Source organism: Rhinolophus sinicus, chromosome 2 (assembly GCF_057876585.1).
Source record: "Rhinolophus sinicus isolate RSI-liver-muscle chromosome 2, RSI-T2T, whole genome shotgun sequence".
Classification (NCBI taxonomy): Eukaryota; Metazoa; Chordata; class Mammalia; order Chiroptera; family Rhinolophidae; genus Rhinolophus; species Rhinolophus sinicus.
The window spans coordinates 10,308,691-10,328,416 of NC_142502.1; the positions used below are offsets into that span (position 1 = coordinate 10,308,691).

Sequence of the window (19,726 nt, forward strand, 5' to 3'; positions counted from 1 at the left end):
ATTACAAATGAGATAAGTGTTGTTAACAAGTGGAGGTGTCATTTTATAACTTGCTATTTTGTTTTTATTGTTTCTATTGACTATTCCCAAGATAAGGCCACCATCATTTTCTCAGACCAGCATAGTTCATTTGCTGCCTAGAACAATCCCGAGTGAGGTGACCAAAAAGAAAGATTCTCTTCTCTTTGGGCTGAAATCACAATATCACGTTGTATACAGGGCAGCTGACAAACTATGACATGTTTTCATTTCACATCATCCTTTCAGACCCTGAAAATACATTTTCAAGCACTATCAACCACTTGCATGGAGTAATTGTTTCCTGTCAAAAGCAGGTCTTGCTTAAATAGTGATCCTTGATAATGAAAACTTTCAATGGTACAATTAACTGATTTTCTAATTATTCATCCTTCACTTTCCATAGGGACTGATATTTGGGATATAACCTTGGTGTTCATAATGCAGCCAGGGACTTACTACCCACTTCAAGTACTCATGTTTCTAAATATTTCTAAGAATTCCATAACCTGAGCTGTTGATACACTTTCAATAGTCTGAAAAAATTTAAACCAGGCTATGAGATATGACAATTACATTCGTGAACTTGTTGCAACGATGTTGCTAAACTTTTTTGATATCAGAGGGATTATTCATTATGAATTTGTACCAACTGGACAAACAGTTAACCAAGTTTACTATTTGGAAGTGCTGAAAAGGCTGCATGAAAAACTTAGACAACCTGAACTTTTCACCAACAATTCATGGCTCGTGCATCACGACAATGCACCAGTTCACATGGCACTGTCTGTGAGCGAGGTTTTAGTTAGTAAACAAATAACTGCATTAGAACATCCTCCCTAATCACCTGATCTGGCCCCCAATGTCTTCTTTCTTTACCTGAAAGTAAAGGAAATATTGAAAGGAAGACATTTTGATAACATTCAGCACAGCAAGGGTAATACGACGACAGCTCTGATGGCCATTCCAGAAAAAGAGTTCCAAAATTGCTTTGAAGGGTGGGCTAGGTGCTGGCATGGGTGCATAGCTTCCCAAGGGGAGTACTTTGAAGGTGACTGTAGTGATATTCAGCAATGAGGTGTGTAGCACTTTTTCTAGGATGAATTCTCAAATGTAATTGTCCGACCTCGTATGTGTAGAATATCTTGCAGGGGTATGTTTACTTTTACAATAGAGGTCAAAAGGAAGAAAGGGTGACAATTGTGATCTAGCAAATACTTAGAGAGCTTCTTGTACATATCAAGAACTGCTATATACGTTGACCTGTAAGCTACAATGCCTTCCTTCAAAAAGTGCATGGTACAGGTCTAAAAAACCCTATACTGCAATGCAGCATGTGCCACCATATAATCCAGGTTCTGTAAAAGTCCAGAAGAGGGAAATCACAAAGGAAATTCCTTTTGAACTGAGTCATTAAAAATAATTGGTAAGAATTCACCAATTGAGGAAGAGTGGGACATTCAAATAATAGAGAACAAAAAGTGAAAAATGTGGAACTGTGAAAGACTGGCACATTTCAGAGCACCAAGTAGTTCCACATAGCTGAGACATGGGCTATCACAGGACGGTCTCTCCCCTGTTCTCGTATAGTTTCAACCTCTATCTGGTTTGTGAAAAGAATGCACTTGTTAGTATAGTATTTTTTTATGTGCATATTCTATGATTTACTCAGAGATATGTTAAAATATTGTGATTGGGAATTTTTCTGTTTCTCCTTTAGTTCTGTTAATGTTTTGCTTTACATATTTTGTGGCTTTGTTATACATCCAGAACTTAGAACTGTTATACATCTCCTTGGTGAATCAAATCTTTTACTATTATTAAAATCCCTATTTACCTCTACTAATTTTTTTACCTTAAAGTCTACTTGATATTAGTATGCTAAAACAGTTCCATTTTGGTCAGCACTTGCATGGAATATTTTTCTATATTTTCACTTTCAATATGTTTGTATACAACAATATTGGGTATATCTTTTGTGAAGAGAATGTACTTTTAAAAATATTTAACTTGTCAATCTTTGTATTTTAATTGGATCAATTAGTCTATTTATATTTAACGTGGATGCTGATATTTTTAATTTAAAGCCACTGTCTTACTTAATATTTGCTTTCTATATTTGAATCATCAATTATGTACATGTTTGCTTTCTTGTCTTAAAAAAACTTTTATTGTTTTTCTTCTCTATTAGTTTAATAGTTATATATTCTCTTATTATTCTTTGTTATTCTTTGAGGGAGTTAATCTAGAGATAAAAACACCCTTGACATATAAAAATCTAACATTATTTTGTATTTGTATCAATTTCCAAAGTTTTCATTTCCTCCCTTCTTATACTATTGTTGTGTATGTTAATAATTATTTTTATTCAGTCACATACTTACCCTCTTAATTCCTTCCCTTATCTTTCAATTTTCATTTGTAATCATTTACCTTCTGCCTGAAAAAGAAACAAAACATTGTTTGGTATTTACAGTAGTGTAGATGGTAATAACCTCTGTTTTCATTATCTGAAATGTTTATACTTAACCTTAGTCCTTTAAGGATATTTTCATTGGTGGTAAAATTCTAGGCACTTTCTGAAAATATCATTCTACTCTCTTTTGGCTTTCATTGTTTCTGTTGAGGAGTCATCTCTCAATTGAATGATTGTTCCTTTTAAGATAACATAATTTCCCCCCTCTAGCTGTTTTTGAGATTTTTTTTCTTTAATTTTACTCTGATGCATCTATATGTAGAATTTTTTGCTTATCTTACTTGAGATTTGTAAGGATTTGTGACTGTGTCACTTGATATTGTATGTTAATTTTGGAAAATTCTCAAATATTGGTTTTAACCCATTCTCTCTCTCCTTTCTGAGATCCCAGTGATATTTTTATTAGGCTTTCTTATCTGTATCTTGGATAGTTCTTGCCTATTCTCTGTATTTTTTATCTTTTTGTCTCTCCATGCTTTCTTTCGGATATTTTCTTATATCTATATTCAAATTCACACATTCTCTCTTCAGCTGTATCTAAAATGCTGTTAAACCCATTCATAGAGAACTTAACTGTGATTATTGTATTTTTCAGGTCCAAAATTTCTATTTTTAATTTCCTTTTCTTTGCCATAATTCTTATCCCTAATTCTCCTTATCTGCTATATCTGTGAAAATATTAGGAACAGTTATTTAAAGTCAATTTCTGATTACTTCATTGTCTTATTTTTATTTAATTTCTTTCCCCTATCTATTTTGCTTAGATTTTGTTCATATTGTCACGTCTCCTTGATTTTCTGTATATGTTGACTAAATTCTTGACATTTTATTTAAAATAATTTGAGGTCTAGGATGGTGCTGCCTTCTTTCAGATAAAATTAAAGTTTATTTCTAGCAGGTGGCTCAGAGGATTATCAATTCAGGTCAATTTAACTCAATATCTTACTCCTAATACGATGTCCTTCTAGTCCCCTACCTCAGGAATTACCAGATATCCTGGACGTTGGTGGTACCTAGAATTTGTTTTGTATCACTTTAGTTGTAAGAGTCCAGCAAAATTCTGCTCAGTTTGTCAGCCTCTCAACCTCCTGGAATCAATGGATGTCCCTAGAGGAAAAGCTATGATAATCTTTCTCAGTTTGTATCTTCTATCAGATCTTGGCTGCATAATTCTTCTGTACTTTGTTAGCTTATTAAGCAGATTACTTTCGGTCCAACTTTTCTAATCCTGATATAAAGGTTGATCCAAATTGTCTAACCTTTATTGCCACAAGCTGAACTTCTCTCTCATAGCTCTCATACCATAGTCTACAAACGTGTTCCCATCTCTCTAAAATTAAACTTTAAAGGAGAAAACCATTCCCCTTTGTCTGTACCTTCTTGAAACCTGCTCTATTGCATATCTTCTCTTCATGGTCAGATTCCTCAGAGGAGCTACAAGCCTCTGTCCACATCTTCATGTCCCACACATCTTTTAACCCTCTGGCCCTTTCCTTTCATTGAAGTCCAGAAACTGCTATCACTGAAGTCAGCAGGGACTACCCAATTCCCAAATCCAACACATTCATGATAGCCCACATCTAATTCTCTTCCACATTTGAAACTTTTGAAACACCAACCAGGAGATCAATGTAGTTTTAATCATATTTGTTTTCTTATTCTCAAAGTTGACCCTCTTTCCATATGTTTAAGCACTCTATTAACTTTTCCATAAGCTATGTTCTTGTCCATTTTTATGAGAGCTATTTTTATATTAAGAATTTAGTCTTTTTTATATTAAATGCAATAGTTTTCCTAGTTTGTCATTTGTCTTTGACATTTTTTGTGCAGCTTTCTTTTTATTTTAATGTAGAAAATTTATTATTATTTTGGAATTTGGTTCTTATATTAAAAGTAAATTGTGGAATTTCTAATGGTGATTTGTGCTGAGCCAGGTTCAGAGGAGCCACAAACATTTTTGGTAGTTTCTTAAAGATTAAAACAACTAAATTTCCTACCAGTAATCTTAGTTTATGAACCCCTGGAACTTCTGATGCCATTCTTATTTAAAATCAGACATATGAAGGAGCTTCTATCAGGACTGTGTTCCAACTTTATCCACTGTAGAACATAAGAGTTCTGTTAGAATTATCCCAGAGTTCAGGGTTTCATGCAGAGCAGGTGAAAACACGATTACCCTCTGGTACCCTGCTATCTCACAGCTTGTCTTTTGAATGGTATATAATGTTACCTCAGAAACAGTCAAGCTTCAGCCTGTTATATGTCTTTTCAAAATAAGTGTAATTGAGCTACAGTGTGCTATGAAGAAGCAGCAACCAGGAGATAGGGAATACCTTCATCCATAGGAAAAAAGTGATGCAGTTAGGAGAAGAAAACGGGAATCATAATTTGTAAATTGTCATTTCATATCCCTATGCTCTCATTTTATTAGTTGTATGAGTTCATCAAGCTCTTTTATCTCTCTGAGGCTTTTTGTAAAATTTATAATAAGAGAATAATCATTTGTGTCCCAAGTGTATTGTTGTGGGTATTTTTTTTTTTACTCTAAAAATTTTTTCCCTGCTCTCAACCCTCACCTCCATCACCTCCATCATCATCTTTTTTTTTTCTTTTCCATATTTGGCAAAACACTTTATGCTCTTTCCCCCATGGCATTTAGGTATAATATCTTATAAAGAAAAGATACTACATGTTTAAAAGAGAATTGAAAACAGTGATGATGAAGATGCATAATTACAGTATAAAATGAGTGGGAGGAGTTGAATGCCTCAATAACTCCTAATGTATGAAGTTTGAGAGATATAAGGAAACAAACACTGAATATTTCTAGAATACAATTGACTCTGGGTAGTTCCAGAGTCATATGGGATTCACTTAATATAAGAAGGTTCAGGGTAGAGGAAACAGTAAATGTTTGAGTGAGGGAATAAGCTATTGAAAGGAAGAAGAAAAAAATCAATCATGCACCAAATTTAGTGGAAGAAAGGAAATGACCAAAAAGCCAATCCAAATGCTGGTTACTCCATAGCAAAAACCTTAAGAAAATTGCTACAACACAGGGAAGCTCGACATTAGAGGTCTTGCTTGTAAGAATTAGGTAAGTAGGAACAATTGCTTGGATACTGAAAAATTATTAAAACATTAAAATAGTAAATTTTGACATCATAGAACAAGGAACCAAACAGGAAAATCTTTAATAAAATGAATTTGATAGAAGGTATAAAAGAGGCTAAGACAGAAATACCTATTATAACTACTTTTTACCTTACTGAAATTTCATATTATACAAATTATCTAAGTATGTTTTAAAAGGAAAATAGTCAGTAGTCAAGTAATAATAAGGGGAAATCAGTGATAATGTAAATTTAAATGTTTTACAATATCCCAACCTATTTATGGTTTATGCATTTATCCATAATGGAAAGGATTTTAAAGAGAAAAAAAACCTTGCAATAAACAATAGCAAGATGCCTTTGCAATGTTATAAATCTCTTTACTTGTTTAAGTGTGGGGTTTCTTTAATGGATACGCATAATTTTGTTTTTTTTTTAGTCTTGTATATATTCCTTTAAAAATATATTACTAAAAGTCATTTCACTCCCTTTGAGCTGTGCTTTGAAATTCATCATGTGCAAATGTTTTCAATAATTCTAATGGAGGGGGGGCTAGTGGTGGTGAGTAATTGCTTGATGGGACATGCTCATTTGCTTTAAATAGCATTTCAGTGTTAATAGACACTCTTGACTACCAATATGGTAAGTTATATAAAATGGAAGTAGCATGGAAAAACATGTCATAATGATGTAAATATTACTGTTAGTAGAAAAATCTTAAACTATTTGGTTTTGCAGAGAATAGACCAAATGCAAGGTACTCAGTTCCACTGGAGTTGAGACACATCAGCTCCTGGGCTGGTCTTCCTTCTGAAGACAGTTCACACCTGATGTAACTCCCACTCCCTAAACACATTCATGAATATCCCGCAAGTCCCCAAGACTCCACTGGCAACTTCATTCCTGGGAGACCTGAAGAAAGATGATTGCTTTCTGGATTATGCCAGATATCATTATCACTGAATATTTCAAAGCCGCCTCTCTCCAAGTTAAATCCAGCTAATACCAACTGTCTCCTGCAATCATGTGTATTCTGATTATGCTTTCCTTTTTGCTGGGCAATGTACCATCCATTTTTTCTTCTTTTATCCATGCATAAAGAATGGATTGTCATAGTTCTGGTGTGATATAGAGCAGTTTTACCTCTGATATTGCAAAACATCATCCTCAGATGAAAATAGATTCTTTGGCTCTAACAAAGAATTTCAGAGTCCTAATTTCTTAAAACTGTGATGAAATTGTTACCCTTAAGTAACCTAGCTGTTTTTGAAATATGAAAACCTGTTGTACTTTTTTCCTGTTAATAGTAAGTTAGAGTGAAGACAAAACTTCAATTGCTTCTATAGTGTAATGTTATAAATAAAAACCTGATTCATGATCAAACATTATGCAGAAATAAGTTATTCAGTTTTGTAGTGTGCATCTAATCCAAATTGATTGTGTTCCACCCCAGCATTTCAACCACTAAATTATCATTTATCTTTGCCTGTTAATAAGCATTATAGATTCTGTCATTGTGCTTTTAAACTTTTGAGAATACTGTGTCAACCTCATGCACCTTCAAATGAGAACATTAAGTAAATAATACTGTTACTTCTTAATGCTAATATTGCTTCTCTGCGTTTACTATCCCAGGAAAGCTCAGTCATATTGGGGGGGAAATGTATAAGGCAGGAAGTAATGTAGCCAAATATTCAGGGCTCCCCAAGTCCTATGAATATGTTGCAGTCCATCTGAAGCAAAACATGGAGGGAGGACACACCATAAAATAACATTAAAGTTTGCCTATGTAGCACTATTATCCAGCAGTGAATCACCCAAGCAATTCATGAAGAAGCTAAGAACATTACATTAGGAACTACAAATATTTTGTTTGATATAAACCAATCACCAAAGCAGGGTGGCAAAAAGAATTCATCAGACATATGTAAAAATGAGAACATATATAACTTGCTGCTCATTTGAAGAAAAAAATTATAATAGTGTTTGTATAAGAAATGGGCTAATAAATTGATTGCCAAATGCCTCACAGTGACTAGATTTAGTTAACTAGTAAATTAGATTAAGTTTGAAAATGGAAGTGTGGAAAAGAGCCAGTTAGATAGAAAATCTGATAAAATGTTTAAAAGGCTGAAATAAGTACCAGCCAACATGAGTTAACTAGAAGAAGTGAAATTTAGTGAAGATGGTGTTGTATTACAGAAACAGAAAGTAGAGTAATAATGTGAGAGGACTCAGGGAATGGAAATGGAGAGTAGGGACACGGAGATGTTTCACATAAGAGAAAAATACTTTAATGCTGTGGTTACTGAATTTAGAGAAACTAACCAGGGAGGTTCACATAGTCTTTGATCATTGGTTGTGTGTCGCACCGTGGACCATCATGGACACACATAAAAGCAGAAAACCCGATCCTGCCCTAAACATGCTGAAAATCTAGGTGAAGAAAGAATGTTAATAAAGAGAAAATAGAACAAGGAACTTGGAAGTGAGCAAGCACTAAATAGTGTGCTGCAAACTACAAATGTTTTATATACAGTACAGTAGAAAGTAGAGAGTAAAATAGAGTGCATTGTCACTGAAAAATGGTTCAGAAATGAATCCATGCCTTTGGTAAGGACTAGATTCAGAGATAAGTGCGGGAGAGCCTGGGGGCAGGGGACAATTAGGTGAATGGGACTTTGCCCCACAGTAACATTTCTCTAAAAGAATAAATATTGCTCTGAGGTAATCAAAGATACTTTTGGATCTCTAGAAAAACAATAAAACTAGGATAAATGGATTCTGTTTCTTGAAACATGGTTTAAACAATAAGAACAATGAGATTAGGATACAACGTCAACATAAAAAATCAGTGACATTTCTATACACTGACAACAAACTATCCAAAGAAGAAATTAAGAAAACAGTCCTATTTAGAATAGCTTCAAAAAATAAAAAGAAAATGTTTAGGAATAAATTTAACCAAGAATTTGAAAGACCTGTATGCTGAAAACTATAAAACTTTGGGGGAAACAAATTGAAGAAGACAAAAATAAATGGAAAGATACCCTGTGTTTATGGACTGGAAGAATTAATATTGTTAAAATGCCCATACTATTCAAAGATATCTTCAGATTCAGTGCAATCCCTGTTAAAATTTCAATGACATTTTTTCACAAAAATAGAAAAAACAATCCTAAATTTCATATGGAACCACAAAAGACCCTGAATAGCCAATGAAATCTTGAGAAAGAAGAAGAAAGCTGTAGGTATCACATTTCCTGACTTCAAAATATACTACAAAGCTATAATAATCAAAGTAGCATGATACTGGCATAAAAACACACATATACACCAATGAAACAGAATGAACCCTGGAAATAAATCCACACATTTATAGTCAATTGATCTTTGAAAAAGGTGTCAAGAACACACAATGAAGAGAGTCTTTTCAATAACCAGTGTTGAAAAATAAATGGCTTTCCACACACAGAAGAATGAAATTAGACACTAATTCACTGCACATACAAAAATTATCTCAAAATTGACATTGGTCTGGGCACTGACTTTTTAAATATGATCCCAAAAGCAAAAATAGACGGGGAGTGTACCAAACTGAAAAGCTTCTACCCAGCAAAGGCAACCATCAACAGACTGAAGAGACAATCTATGGGATGGGAGAAAATATTTGCAAACCATGCATCAGAAAAAGGATCAATATAAAAAATATATAAGGAACTCAACTCCACAGCAAGAAAACAAATAACTCGGTTAAGAAAATGGGCAGAGGACCTGAATTGATATTTCTCAAAAGAAGACTTGTATACAAATGGCAACAGATATATTAAAAGATGCTCAACACCATTAATCATCAGGGAAATGCAAATCAAAACCACAATAAAATATCACCTTTCACCTGTTAGGATGGCGATTATCAAAAAGACAAAGGTTAAGTGTTGGCAAGGATGTGGAGAAAAGGGAGCCCTCGTACACTGTTGGTGGGATTGTAAATTGGTACAGGAATGACAGAAAATGGAGGTTCCTCAAGAAATTAAAAATAGAATCAGCAATCCCATTTCTAAGTATATGCAAAGGAAATCAAATCAGTTTCTCAAAGAGATAGCTGCACTCCCATGTTCATTGCCACGTTCATAATAGCCAAGATGTGGAAACAACCCAAGTGTCCCTCAACGAATGACGACTCTGCAACAGTGGCTACACGTTAGAGTCATTTGCGAGCTTTACAAAAAAAAAAAAAAAAAAAAAAATAGTGATGACTGGCCCTTGCCAAGGCTGTAGGTGACAGCCACTGTGCATGCCTCAGCTATGGCAATATCCATGGAGAAACTCCCAAGCTAAACTTTCAGTATGACTTTTGGATCAGGCTTTTGTCCATCCAGAAACAAGGATACCATAGAGACGCCAAACACAGGGGCCTTCGTCAGCGTGACCAGGCAAAGCTACATCGCTGTAACTGATTTGCACTGGTGGAGGACAGTCTGCAAGTTAGCTTCCTCCCAGCACCTCAAATGAGTCGAAGGGCAAAATCTCCTGCCTTTTAGGCCTCCCTTATTTTATTTAAACCATCTGTTCCCCTCTGGGCCAAAGCTCTGAGACGCGGAATCCGGAAACAGCTAGCTGAATGTTGCACTGTTTTCACTTCTTCCCATAAAACTTAGGGCTAGAAAACAGGTAGGCTTTTTGTTTGTTTAAACTTGACCTATGCCATATGTTCCTTCTAATTCCAGGCAAGCCCTGATGGTAGACAAGATCTCTCTGCTATATGCAGGAGAATGTTATATACTGAGTCTTGCAACCAGCTAAAGAAGGGAAAAAAGAAGGTGAGAGAACCAATCATTTTCTCAAGGCAATAGCCTGACTGGGAAAATGACTGTCTTCTTGCATAATCTTATTTTGACTGACTTTTCTCTCCACCTTTCAGCTGTAACAAATCCCAATACAACATGAGCCACATAATGACAGTTTGGTCAACGGTGGACCCCACATAAGACGGTGGTCTCATAAGATTATAACGGAGCTGAATTTCCTATAAGAAATGGAAGATGTGTGGTTCAGGAGAAATTTTCTTTTTCGATAATGGGAGCAATATGTGTGGGGCTTGCAATAGAGTCCCTCTCACTCACAGCACCTCGATTTGAGGGCACAGATTGCATCCCAATCAGTCAGCCACTGTCCTGTTTCAGCACAGACGAGCCTGGCCCGTTAGCACTCCATGTTTAGAGGGCACTGCAGCCCTCCCAGATCTAGCCTGACAGTCTTCACGGACATTGCTGTCAATCCTTTGTTGAGGACCTAAGACTATGTACAAGGACACAAGCCCTCAGGAGCCACCTTAACAAGGACTAAGGGCCACGGCCACTTTGGTAAAAGCTTTCTGGGGTAATATGGGGCCAGCCTGTCCCTATACTTGGGAAATATCTCCAGGTTGTTATCATGTAGAGCATACATAAGTTTTATTTCTTCCATCAGTTCAATGCCAGACAGAGCCCTTTGTGCTAGACAGGGTCAATGGAACCAAAAACAAATTTCCAAAGTCAAAATATTAAGTCCTCAGTTCTATACCCTCTCCATGGTAAACACACTTATTTTGTGACTACCACAAAGTTTCTTTTTTCCCCCTTCTTTTTTTTAAATTAAAGTTTATTGGGATGACAATTGTTAGTGAAATTACAGAGGTTTCAGGTGTACAATTCTGTATTACATCATCTATATATCACATTGTGTGTTCACCACCCAGAGTCACTTCTCCTTCCATCACCATGTATTTGATCCCCTTTACCCTCATCTACCACCTCCCTCCCCCCTTACCCTCTGGTAACCACTAAACTATTGTCTGTGTCTGAGTTTTTGTTCCTTCATTTGATTGTCTACCACAGAGTCTCTTAATCTGACCACTGTTCCAACATGCAATAGCCAAAAACACACTGCCATGACAATCCTTTATGTCCCTTTACCTCTCCATCTTATTTCTTACTCGATTGATCCTCAGGTCACCTTACACTCTCTCCTGACAGCCACTATTATGGTGATCTATGCCTTATCCAGCCAGTTTCTCGATTTCCAATCAATTTCTAATCAATGCAGTGTCTACATCCCTGTTCATGGAGCAGCACTGGCAGCTTCGATGTTCGATTTCTGGGATGTGGGACAGGGGTCCTCAAGTCTACAGTGATGCACAGTCACGGCCTAGGCGTTCACAGTCACTCACCACTCACCCAGGGCAACTTTCAGTCCTGCAGGCTCCATTCATGGTATGTGTCCTTTACAGGTGTACCAGTTTTTAAATCTTTTATACCATATTTTTTCTGTACCTTTTCTATGTTTAGATACACAAATACCATTACTTTACAATTGCCTACGGTACTAAGTACAATAACATATTCTACAGGTTTTCAGCCTAGGAGCAATAAGCTATACCATTCTAGGTGTGTAGTAGGCTACACCATCTGAGTTTGTGTAAGTACACTCAGTGATGTTGGCACAATGACAAAACACCTAATGACGCATTTCTCAGAACACACCCCTTCATGAGGCGAGCATGACTGTTTCACTTCAGGTAGTTGGAGGCTGACATGAGCTCAGGCGAAGGTCTCAGTTGGTAAGACACAAAAAGGGAGGCACATTCAGTGTTTAAAATTTTGTCTCCATTACGCTACAGAGTTTCCATTATTAGGGTGTTTTCACATATGTTATCTTAATTAATTCTCTCTATGCTTACAGATTTTTGTAAATAATGAACCATAGCCCTACAAGACAGACATGACTGCTTTTCTATTAAGGAGAAGATGAATCTCAGAAAAGACTGTAAAAGTTGGACAAAGTCACATTGTAAGCAGCACAGCCAAATTTGCATTTATTTGGACCAAACAAAGTCCACATTAATGAAGACTGTATATGACTCAAGGCTAGGAAAATATATTTTATAAATAATCAAATTTACACAGTTTGCAACAGGAATGTGTTCAAGATTTAAATCGAATAAGGTAAAATATAGCAGGTATAATTGTACAGTGAGAATTTAAGGTTAAAATTCATTTGTATATAAATAGGCGTAGATTGATAGCAATTATGTGAGATGGGGGTGAGCAAGGTGGTTAATGGGTTACAAATGTCATGTAGATCATCAGTCTGATAAGGGTGCAGACCGAGAGAGAGACGGAGAGAGAGAGAGAAAGAGAAAGAGAGAGAGAGAGAGAGAGAGAGAGAGAGAGAGAGAGGAAATAAAGAAGAACTGACAGTGCTTTCTGAATTTTGAAGATCTGCATTCTAAGGGGAATTAGAACAAGAGCAAGGACTGGATGTGTCACAAAGGCAAATTTTGACTCAGTGTAAAGAGAAACTTCACACCAAATACGAAATGGGTACTTACATACCAGCGAGATTCTCACCCAGAAATAGTCCAGGCAGAGACTAAAGAAACATCTGTATATGTAAAACACCTACAAATCACTAAAACAACCCAAGCAATCTAGTAGAGAAATGAGGCATTAACTAGGGCCTTTCCATTTTGCCTCTTTGGGGCTGTTTTCTACTCTTACCACCTTGTTCTGCGCCCATATGACCACAGCAGTAGACTCTCTGCGTCCTGTGACTCTCTGTGGGCTTCAAACAACGGAAACAATGGCAGGAAATGAGAGAGGGAAGATAGTTTTCTCCTCTACCCTCGCCTGACCTCTTTCCAGCTGGGGCCACCTGAGGCCTGCTGCATCCTCCACAGAAGGTCAGTTCCTCTCGGACTGATCCTCCCTTCATACCTGCAGTACTAAGAGTGGAACTAGCAACAGTACTGTCACCTGCTTTGGGGTCCTGCCCACACATTTTTAAATCCTGTTATTTTATTAAAATCTCTTCAAATTGCCCAGTACGATTGTGCTATCTGTTTCCTTCTGGAACCCTAACTGATTCAATCAATGACTTAAAGAGGCCCCTGATGGCCAATAGACACATGCAAAGATGCTCAACAGCATAATTCATGACGGACATGCCAAATAAAACCAACGGGATATCATTTCACACTCACTAGATTGGCTAAAATTACACTTATTAGTAACAAGTTTTGGCAAGAATGCAGACGAGGGGGTACTCTCATGAACTAAGGGTGAGAGTATAATTTGATACAACCACTTCAGAAAAGAATTTGACATTTCCTAGGAAAGTTGAAAATGTGCATAACTTATGGTCCAACTATTCCACTTGCAGACATAGAGAAGAATATACATTCCAGCAATGTTTATAATTTTTAAAAAAAGAACCTGGAAGCAAAGAACCCAAAAGAATGAAAAAATACATCATGGACTCTTCAGAAGATGAACTACTATCCATCAATGGGGAAAAAGGATAAATTAAAGTTACACACATAAATGTAGTTGAAGTTCAAAACATGATATTGGACAAGGAAAGTAATTTGCCGAGCACCTTCAGTGTGATGCATTCATCTAAAGTGCAAAGGCATGCAAAACAAAATGACACCTTGTTTAAAGGAGACACACATAGGGGGCAAATTTATAAAGACAGGTAGAGGCGTGATAGATAGAACATGAGAGATATTATTTACTTCTGGTAGACAGGGGATTGTGGAGATGCATGTAGGGACTCCATGGGGATTGATAAAGACCATCTCTCGAGCTGGGAGCTATTTGTATTATTGATTCCCTTTCTATACTTTACATACTCTAGATTTTCTTTTGTATGTATGCAAATGGTAACAAAAATATTAAAGAGGAAGTCAAACTAAAGAGTCAGGAAAACTAATGAAAAATAGTTATTCACAGATTATAAGAAAAATGTGACACTGTGTTAATTTTATACCACTGTGTAATAAATTACTGTAAATTTAGTGACTTAAAACCAAACAAATGTTTCTAAGGGTCAGCAGCCCAGGCACATCTGATCTGGTTGCCCTCTGACAAGGGCGCAGCTCAGAGAGGCCTTCCTTGGCCTCCTAATTTTCATCTGGCTCTGTCTATTATTATCTGTTACTGCTTCTTTTCTTCATTGGACCTACCACTATTTGGAATTATTTATTTGCTCACTTGTTACTTATCTGAATCGCCCCTACCCACAGACTGAAAACTCCATGGGGACAGGTTTGTGGCACAGACAGTTGTGCTTACAGACTCCCTTTCAGTCAGGTGGAGGCCACATGAGTAGTTCTGGCCAGCGGACCATGAGAGAAGTGACCTGTGGCTTCTCTGGATCAAAGAGTTAAGAGCCAGGGTGATTCCTCTGTCCCAGTTTTCCCCGCCATCATGATTGTGTGTACCTTTTCCATAAGGTACAGCCACAGTAAAAGGAGGCCTCCAACCTCATCTGATTTCCTTGAGTAAGAAAGAAACTTTTGTTGTTCTTGAGAGCTCCGTTTGATCCCAGAGCACATACCACATCCTAGACTGAAGTTTTTCCTTCATCATTGTACCTTCAATACTGAAAAAATTGTCCAGGATACTGTAAATTCTCAGTAATGTGTGTTGAAAGGACAGAATAAAGGGAGGGAGGGAGGGAGGGAGGGAGGGAGGGAGGGAGGGAGGGAAATAGTGAGAAAAGGAAGGAGGGAGACAAAAAAGAAAAGAAAGGAAAGAAGGAAAGAGGGGAGTGAGGAAGGGAAAAGGAAAAAAGAGGGAAGGAAGGAAGGAAGGAAGGAAGGAAGGAAGGAAGGAAGGAAGGAAGGAAGGATGAAGAGGGAAAGAAATTATTATTGAGTAAATTTAATGCTCACATGCTTATACATGTGACTCACATGTATACAAGGACACTCACATGCTTATACAGTGGCTTCCTAGTCCCCGTGTGCACAATATGTGCCCAGTGCACGTCCTCCCACAGTTTGGGGCCCTTAGACCTCACTACATGCTCTACCGTTTACTAGCCACATGACCTTGGGCAAGCCACTCAGCTCTCTGATTTTCCTAATCTATAAAATAGACACAATAACATTTGTCTTACCTACTTTGCAAAGCTTTTGTGTTGATAAATGTGTAAATATTCTCCAAATGCTTCATAAACTGTAAGTCAATAGATAAATAGGAAGCATTATTTCAGTTGTTTGGCTTTGCTCAGGATTGAATTGATTAAACAGAAAATTACATAATAACATTGTGAGTGAAGAGATAAAGGAATGAGGAAAAAAGTGGTACATCAACAGTCGGACACAATAGATATGTTTCTATATGGAAACATATTTGGTCTAATTGCAACTAAATCAAAACTACTTCTTATGTGTTTACTAATAATAAAATTATAGGTTATCTTTACCTAAAAATGGCTATAGTGTGGAAGGCAGAATATTCTAACAAAAGCTTATATTTTTCTTCACGATCCTGTGTTGTCATTTCCAAGAAGGGGTCATGGAGACTGGAGCAATGAGACATAAGAGCATTGGCCTGTAAAATATTTATTGGTAGAACCTGGGTTGGAAGCCCAGAGGGCTGGCACAGTTCCTAGTTCGAGCATCTGATCTCTCCTTGTTCTATTAGGGAAATTAGGAGCTGAGGAAATCCAGGGCCACATCCTATGAAGATCAGGGAACACTTCTCCAGTTTAAAAAATTAGAAAATAAGAATTGTACCAATAAATATGTGGGTGGGACTTATCAAAAAGACTTGGTTTAAGAAAGAATGTATTTAGTTATCATGAGTAGTCTGACTTATGCTCCTGAAATGTCTATCAATTCACAAGTAATCTTTTGTGTCTCCTTTATGTCCAGTGCGGTGGCATAGTAACAGAGTGGTTGAAATCTTCCTGGATTCTGAATGACACAAATTAGAATATTTGTGGGTTATGAATGTTAGGATGAGAAATCATTTATATATATATATATAAATATATATATATATTAGGTTCACAGATTTTTTAAATCGTATTTCATATGTTTTTATGTAGTACTCACTGATGAATAAATTAGACACAAATCACATAAATCAACGGAAGTCATGAGTTGACCCAGTCTGTAAGCTTCATTGTTCATGCAGTGATCCTGAATAGTTACTCTAGGCCACAAGGCACAAACAGATATTCTCCATGAGATAAGTTGCTTTTTACACTATTTTCATGCACAGGCTCTTCATTTTTGAGTCAGTGGAGTTCTGATCTTGATTTTGTAGCTATCTCTTTTAGGTTCTTGACCAAGCATAGGAGTAGTGGATTTTTTCAACAAGATGTCCTCATTTCATTGATCTTATTGTTAAGTTTATTCATTATTTTTCATTTGAAGTACTACAGCGTAGTGTGTGTGAGTGAGTGAGTGTGTGTGTAGGTGTGTGTGTGTGTGTGTACGTGTAGTGCTCATAGTTCATTGTTAGGATCTGAAATTTTAAGTCGACCTGACTCTGGAATTAAGGATGGTGGAATCAGGTGGTATCTAAGAATACGTAATTAACTCCTTCAATTTCTGGATGGGACCAATAATGGCAGAAACTTGAGGGGGAAAAAAGGAATGGACTTTATACCCAAATTACCATATTTAATATAGTTGATGATAAATTACAGTCTAAATTCATGGCCCAAACTCAATTTAAGAATTAAGTCACATGAGGCCTAAGAACATGTATTGATGCTTTGCCAAAACTTCCTTTGCCGTGTACTACTAGCTTAAACTCACATCTATGAGTAGTCCTATTTTCGCAGATTCTTAGGTAACCTTGAGTTTAGGACTGTTGCTTGCCTGGGGGATGTCCCCAGTATTTAAGCATCTCCAACCGCCAGAAATAGCTCTTATCTTCTCCTGAATCAAAGGTCACATGCTCGTTTGTGGCTGCCCACAAAAGTCCATGTTTCTGCCTGAAATGACTGTAGCGCTCAGCTCACTTGCAGACTACAGGTAGATGAAATGTCAAAGATGACCTCATTAAGCCTTTCCAAGTTCATATAAATTCTGCTCAGTTTTCTGGGGTTCCCTTTCATAATTCAGTTGCTATGTGCCCCACAAGGTAGTGCTTTCCAGAATCTTATTACAGCATTAAAAAGATTTTATATACATGTATAATTTCTCTCAAGGGAGAATAAGCCACCATCAAGTTTCTTGGAAATTTTATTGAGAGTTCTAGTTATTATAGCAATAATTTTCAGATACAATAGACTTCATTAACAGTGTTTGTTATATTTCCAGAACTATCTCAGTGGTCATAAAAATATTTTCTAAACTTTAGATTCCAGAAAATGAGTCCAATTTTTTTTATCTGAGATAATGTGTCTAAGCAAGTAGGTGTTTAGTCATGTCCTATAATTCATCATTTACTCGTCAGCCTTATTATCCTACAGAGTGAATGCTTGACTCAGGAGACTCTTACTGGGCCTATTGGGATGAGGTGGAGGAAGAGAAATAAGCCCTGTACAACTAAACAAAGAGGCATACCATCCTCCCACACTTTCAGAAACCTCTCTCAGAACTGGTGAGTACTGAACAAAAAGGTGTGAAACAAGATTTTAAATATGTGGACCTAATATATAACAAATTTTTGAGGATTTGTTAAATTTTCTGTGAGAAACATGGAGGCATCCAATTTCCAAAATAACAAAGCTGAGTCTACACAGCACCAAATGAACGATCTCTTTGGAAAGTAGCTGGACAGTTTAGGCGGTACAGGTGATCAAATCTGATGATCAGGACCCCAGATCGAAATGAGATTTGCCTGTCCACACATCTTAAATTGACCAAATCATTTGCCAGGCTCTACTTGACAGAGTGCTTTGGAAATGCGCCATCCAAGAACAATGATGAAGGGCAACACAATGTAGCAGTAAATCCTTAATCTCTGACCCTGAGCTCTATCATGTTAAAAACTGAACTAATGACTTCCTTGCAGGGTTATTAGACTAATATTTTTGCGTCGTTTGGCTTACAGTAAGCACTCAATGATTATTTGCCAAAGAGATCGCAGTGCTCGTTCAAAGTACATTTTTGAAGTTCACAATGAAAACCTAAGTATATTGGCTCAGGGAAACCAATATATTAACACTTTGACACAAAGTAGTTTATTTAAATTAGGCATTCCACTAAATTTGGACTGACATAGCCTGGGTATCACGTCCTGGCTAAGAAATTTTGAAGTTGCTGAGAAGACAAATTCACTATGAGGAACCCTTCCACTGGGGAAGGTAAAAAGAAGCTATTTGGAGAGGGCACACGTTTTAGTAAGAACTGAAAGACTGAGTCCAGACTTCTTTCAAATAATCTGGTCTACACTCTGATCCTCACAACAAAACATCCTCTAATGAATGCCTTGGTTACAAATATTACAATCCAAGGAAAGAAGCACATCCCGTGCACCTCTCTAACCTGTGTGTTTGTGTATATGCAACAAAGCTGAGTCTACACAGCATCAAATGAACAGTCTCTTTGGGAAGTAGGTGGACAATTTAGGCGGTACAGATGATGAAACCCGATGACCAGGATCCCAGATGGGAATGAGATTTGGCTGTCCACACATCTCAGATTGACCAAACCATTTGCTGGGCTCTACTTGATAGAGTGCTTTGGAAATGTAGGAAAATTCATGTAGGAAAATTCTGCTATACAATACACTTCGTTCCTTTTGGAGAATTAATAGCTAGGATGTCTTCTTTAGACGTATTAAAATTATTTTTAAATATATTTTATTGTTGCATATCCTGGAAACTCCTGCTGTTTTTAAATATTAATTTTGCCACTGAGGATGTAGAATTAAAAAAAAATGCCTTTACTCACGTTTCAAGTCTATACTCTTTCAGTGGACTAACAAGGAAATGATGGGTGGAAAGTAAGCTTGTGCTAGTCAATTATTTACTATGAAGCATTTACATCCCATGTCAGCTAAAGGTTTATGCTGTCCACATAAATCTCTCTAATATTTTGTGTCATGTATCATAAAATATTAGGCCAATTATTTTACATTCATGAAGTTGTTCATTTTCAATATTTCCTCTGTGCTTTGGGAGGGGATGAGGCAGTGTCTTTAACTCAAGGTTAAAGTTGTTGGTATAAACTTGGTAAAAATTAGTGGTGGCATAGCAAATTGGCCATCATAAAGGGTAATCATATCATTGTTCTTTTCATGGGCACCATTCAAAAGACTGTCTTTTGTCTTATGGCTTCCTTTGTACATTTCATATTTGTATTTACTTTGTGAAAAGGGTGAAAAGA

At 36.7% G+C, this 19,726-nt stretch overlaps 1 protein-coding gene and 1 long non-coding RNA gene across 13 annotated transcripts in view; one reads left to right on the top strand and one right to left on the bottom strand.

Annotated features, from left to right (window-relative positions):
* Positions 1-19,726, top strand: part of LOC148758738 (uncharacterized) — a 260,925-nt gene that overhangs the window by 224,644 nt on the left and 16,555 nt on the right. For 3 of the 4 annotated variants that reach the window (XR_016020155.1, XR_016020157.1, XR_016020156.1), the window contains 2 exons: positions 10,338-10,430; positions 17,866-17,996. This is a non-coding gene — a long non-coding RNA (uncharacterized LOC148758738). The remainder of the gene's footprint in view (positions 1-10,337; positions 10,431-17,865; positions 17,997-19,726) is intronic. The other variant, XR_016020158.1, reaches the window with a different exon arrangement.
* Positions 1-19,726, bottom strand: part of LOC148758739 (uncharacterized) — a 366,645-nt gene that overhangs the window by 19,532 nt on the left and 327,387 nt on the right. For all 9 annotated transcript variants that reach the window (XR_016020154.1, XR_016020153.1, XM_088795362.1 and 6 more), the window contains one exon: positions 2,403-2,458. The gene's annotated coding sequence lies outside the window, so the exon portion shown is untranslated. The remainder of the gene's footprint in view (positions 1-2,402; positions 2,459-19,726) is intronic.